This window comes from Bactrocera oleae, unplaced genomic scaffold (assembly GCF_042242935.1).
Source record: "Bactrocera oleae isolate idBacOlea1 unplaced genomic scaffold, idBacOlea1 ctg00000014.1, whole genome shotgun sequence".
Taxonomy (NCBI): domain Eukaryota; kingdom Metazoa; phylum Arthropoda; class Insecta; order Diptera; family Tephritidae; genus Bactrocera; species Bactrocera oleae.
Window position 1 is genome coordinate 20,001 of NW_027212757.1, and position 5,000 is coordinate 25,000.

A 5,000-nucleotide genomic window follows, 5' to 3' on the forward strand; every position below is an offset into this window, starting at 1 on the left:
AAGAATAAAAAAGAAAAAAAAGTTTTCTTTTTGTTCTTTTCATTCAAAATGTTTTGAATTATACAATGTTTTGAATGTTTTTCTGTTTTTTTTTTTTTTTTAACTCCTTGTAATGCATTATGACAATATATATTATATTGTGAACTTCGCATACATTGTATTTGAACGCAATAAAAAAACCTTTAAACATATAGCTGTACTTATTATTTATATAGAAAATAATATTTAATTGTGATATTTATATAAAATATTATAAATGATAAGTTAACTTGTTCACATTAACGTGTGTAATACCTTTTTTTTATGGTATTTTCTATTTGTGATTAAAAACATGTTGAAAAATTTAAAAAAAGAAAACGCACAAATAGAGAAGAAAATAATATATAAAAGGTATTACTGTTTTTGTTGACCTAAGACATGCGCAGCTGCAAATGTTTGGGTTTAAAATTACAATTTATTGAAAGATGTTTTAAACTTATGTATTAAAAATTTATTATTGATTAATTATTAATACTTTCAATAAATTAAAATTCTTTGACTTTGAATTAAAAAAATACAAAAAAATTATCACTCTAAGCGGTGGATCACTCGGCTCATGGGTCGATGAAGAACGCAGCAAACTGTGCGTCATCGTGTGAACTGCAGGACACATGAACATCGACATTTTGAACGCATATTGCGGTCCATGCTGTTATGTACTTTAATTAATTTTAAAGTGCTGCTTGGACTACATATGGTTGAGGGTTGTAAGACTATGCTAAATTAGTTGCTTATTCTTTTAGTCAATTAATAGAATTTAAGCATATGGCATATTATTGGATTGTATTTTTCAATCCATAATATTAATAGCATAAAAAGAAATATAGAAAATATATTCTTGAATACCTCATATTTGAACGAAAATTTATGATAAATGAGAATCTTAGTATTCCCATAAAAGAAAAAATTTTCAACATTATTTAAATTATATTAAATAATACATAAGAGGAATGTCTAGCATAAAATAAATTTTTATTCTAGAATTAATTCACTCTATTGTATTGAGAAAAATTTATAATAAAAAAAAATATATGATATGTGGAGGAATAATGTTGTTAATTTTATTAATTATTATATTATGAATTTTAAAAAGGGATGAAAAGATTGAATAATATTGAGTAATCAAGATATAAAAATATATTTCTTTAAAATAGCAAATAGCAAAAAAATTAAATAAAAATAAACAAATCAATCTAAAATATATTTTATACAACCTCAACTCATATGGGACTACCCCCTGAATTTAAGCATATTAATGAGGGGAGGAAAAGAAACTAACAAGGATTTTCTTAGTAGCGGCGAGCGAAAAGAAAATAGTTCAGCACTAAGTCACTTTGTCTATATGGCAAATGTGAGATGCAGTGTATGGAATATCTTAATATCTAGTATGAGAAATTAACGATTTAAGTCCTTCTTAAATGAGGCCATTTACCCATAGAGGGTGCCAGGCCCGTATAACGTTAATGATTACTAGAAAGATATTTCCAAAGAGTCGTGTTGCTTGATAGTGCAGCACTAAGTGGGTGGTAAACTCCATCTAAAACTAAATATAACCATGAGACCGATAGTAAACAAGTACCGTGAGGGAAAGTTGAAAAGAACTCTGAATAGAGAGTTAAATAGTACGTGAAACTGCTTAGAGGTTAAGCCCGATGAACCTGAATATCCATTATGAAAAATTCATCATTATAACTGTAGTATTTAATTTTAAATATTATAGTAATAGTGTGCATTTTTTTCATATAAGGACATTGTAATCTATTAACATAATAAAATATTTATCAAAAGATCATTGGTTTTTAAGTTTATTCAAATTAATTTGCTTTTAGCTTATTAACATAGAATAATTACTGATGATTTGATAAAGTGTTGATAGATTTTATTATATATAATGCTAAAATTCTTTTGAATTTTACAATAATATTATTATCATTGATTTTAATATTAATTGTATGCATTTATATGATTAACAATGCGAAAGATTCAGGATACCTTCGGGACCCGTCTTGAAACACGGACCAAGGAGTCTAACATATGTGCAAGTCATTGGGTTATATTAAACCTAATGGCGAAATTAACTTAACTGTTTTGAATGTTTTTCTGTTTTTTTTTTTTTTTTAACTCCTTGTAATGCATTATGACAATATATATTATATTGTGAACTTCGCATACATTGTATTTGAACGCAATAAAAAAACCTTTAAACATATAGCTGTACTTATTATTTATATAGAAAATAATATTTAATTGTGATATTTATATAAAATATTATAAATGATAAGTTAACTTGTTCACATTAACGTGTGTAATACCTTTTTTTTATGGTATTTTCTATTTGTGATTAAAAACATGTTGAAAAATTTAAAAAAAGAAAACGCACAAATAGAGAAGAAAATAATATATAAAAGGTATTACTGTTTTTGTTGACCTAAGACATGCGCAGCTGCAAATGTTTGGGTTTAAAATTACAATTTATTGAAAGATGTTTTAAACTTATGTATTAAAAATTTATTATTGATTAATTATTAATACTTTCAATAAATTAAAATTCTTTGACTTTGAATTAAAAAAATACAAAAAAATTATCACTCTAAGCGGTGGATCACTCGGCTCATGGGTCGATGAAGAACGCAGCAAACTGTGCGTCATCGTGTGAACTGCAGGACACATGAACATCGACATTTTGAACGCATATTGCGGTCCATGCTGTTATGTACTTTAATTAATTTTAAAGTGCTGCTTGGACTACATATGGTTGAGGGTTGTAAGACTATGCTAAATTAGTTGCTTATTCTTTTAGTCAATTAATAGAATTTAAGCATATGGCATATTATTGGATTGTATTTTTCAATCCATAATATTAATAGCATAAAAAGAAATATAGAAAATATATTCTTGAATACCTCATATTTGAACGAAAATTTATGATAAATGAGAATCTTAGTATTCCCATAAAAGAAAAAATTTTCAACATTATTTAAATTATATTAAATAATACATAAGAGGAATGTCTAGCATAAAATAAATTTTTATTCTAGAATTAATTCACTCTATTGTATTGAGAAAAATTTATAATAAAAAAAAATATATGATATGTGGAGGAATAATGTTGTTAATTTTATTAATTATTATATTATGAATTTTAAAAAGGGATGAAAAGATTGAATAATATTGAGTAATCAAGATATAAAAATATATTTCTTTAAAATAGCAAATAGCAAAAAAATTAAATAAAAATAAACAAATCAATCTAAAATATATTTTATACAACCTCAACTCATATGGGACTACCCCCTGAATTTAAGCATATTAATGAGGGGAGGAAAAGAAACTAACAAGGATTTTCTTAGTAGCGGCGAGCGAAAAGAAAATAGTTCAGCACTAAGTCACTTTGTCTATATGGCAAATGTGAGATGCAGTGTATGGAATATCTTAATATCTAGTATGAGAAATTAACGATTTAAGTCCTTCTTAAATGAGGCCATTTACCCATAGAGGGTGCCAGGCCCGTATAACGTTAATGATTACTAGAAAGATATTTCCAAAGAGTCGTGTTGCTTGATAGTGCAGCACTAAGTGGGTGGTAAACTCCATCTAAAACTAAATATAACCATGAGACCGATAGTAAACAAGTACCGTGAGGGAAAGTTGAAAAGAACTCTGAATAGAGAGTTAAATAGTACGTGAAACTGCTTAGAGGTTAAGCCCGATGAACCTGAATATCCATTATGAAAAATTCATCATTATAACTGTAGTATTTAATTTTAAATATTATAATAATAGTGTGCATTTTTTTCATATAAGGACATTGTAATCTATTAACATAATAAAATATTTATCAAAAGATCATTGGTTTTTAAGTTTATTCAAATTAATTTGCTTTTAGCTTATTAACATAGAATAATTACTGATGATTTGATAAAGTGTTGATAGATTTTATTATATATAATGCTAAAATTCTTTTGAATTTTACAATAATATTATTATCATTGATTTTAATATTAATTGTATGCATTTATATGATTAACAATGCGAAAGATTCAGGATACCTTCGGGACCCGTCTTGAAACACGGACCAAGGAGTCTAACATATGTGCAAGTCATTGGGTTATATTAAACCTAATGGCGAAATTAACTTAACTGTATTAATAATGGGATTAATTTTTAATGTATTACATTATTAATTCAATCCCGGGGCGTTCCATATAGTTATGTATAATGATAATTTATTATTATTTATACCTCTAACTGGAGCGTACCTTGAGCATATATGCTGTGACCCGAAAGATGGTGAACTATACTTGATCAGGTTGAAGTCAGGGGAAACCCTGATGGAAGACCGAAACAGTTCTGACGTGCAAATCGATTGTCAGAATTGAGTATAGGGGCGAAAGACCAATCGAACCATCTAGTAGCTGGTTCCCTCCGAAGTTTCCCTCAGGATAGCTGGTGCATTTAAAAATTATGTAAAATAATCTTATCTGGTAAAGCGAATGATTAGAGGCCTTAGGGTCGAAACGACCTTAACCTATTCTCAAACTTTAAATGGGTAAGAACCTCACCTTTCTTGATATGAAGGTTGAGGTTATGATATAATGTGCCCAGTGGGCCACTTTTGGTAAGCAGAACTGGCGCTGTGGGATGAACCAAACGTAATGTTACGGTGCCTAAATTAACAACTCATGCAGATACCATGAAAGGCGTTGGTTGCTTAAAACAGCAGGACGGTGGACATGGAAGTCGTAATCCGCTAAGGAGTGTGTAACAACTCACCTGCCGAAGCAACTAGCCCTTAAAATGGATGGCGCTTAAGTTGTATACCTATACATTACCGCTAAAGTACATGATTTATAATACAATTTCGGTTGGATTATAAATTTTGAAACTTTAGTGAGTAGGAGGGTACAATGGTGTGCTTAGAAGTGTTTGGCGTAAGCCTGCATGGAGCCGCTATTGGTACA

At 28.4% G+C, this 5,000-nt stretch overlaps 3 non-coding genes across 3 annotated transcripts in view; all 3 read left to right on the forward strand.

Moving 5' to 3' along the window:
- Nucleotides 1–568: 568 nt before the first annotated feature.
- LOC138858771 (5.8S ribosomal RNA) lies at nt 569–747 on the forward strand. The gene has a single exon (XR_011397803.1). It is a non-coding gene; the product is annotated as a 5.8S ribosomal RNA (ribosomal RNA).
- A 1,878-nt stretch (nt 748–2,625) lies between these two features.
- LOC138858780 (5.8S ribosomal RNA) lies at nt 2,626–2,804 on the forward strand. Its single transcript, XR_011397811.1, has one exon. It is a non-coding gene; the product is annotated as a 5.8S ribosomal RNA (ribosomal RNA).
- Nucleotides 2,805–3,306: 502 nt separating this feature from the next.
- The window catches only part of LOC138858773 (large subunit ribosomal RNA), a 3,977-nt gene continuing 2,283 nt past the window's right edge, over nt 3,307–5,000 (forward strand). The window contains exon 1 of the ribosomal RNA XR_011397805.1: nt 3,307–5,000. This exon is cut by the window's right edge and continues 2,283 nt beyond it. This is a non-coding gene — a ribosomal RNA (large subunit ribosomal RNA).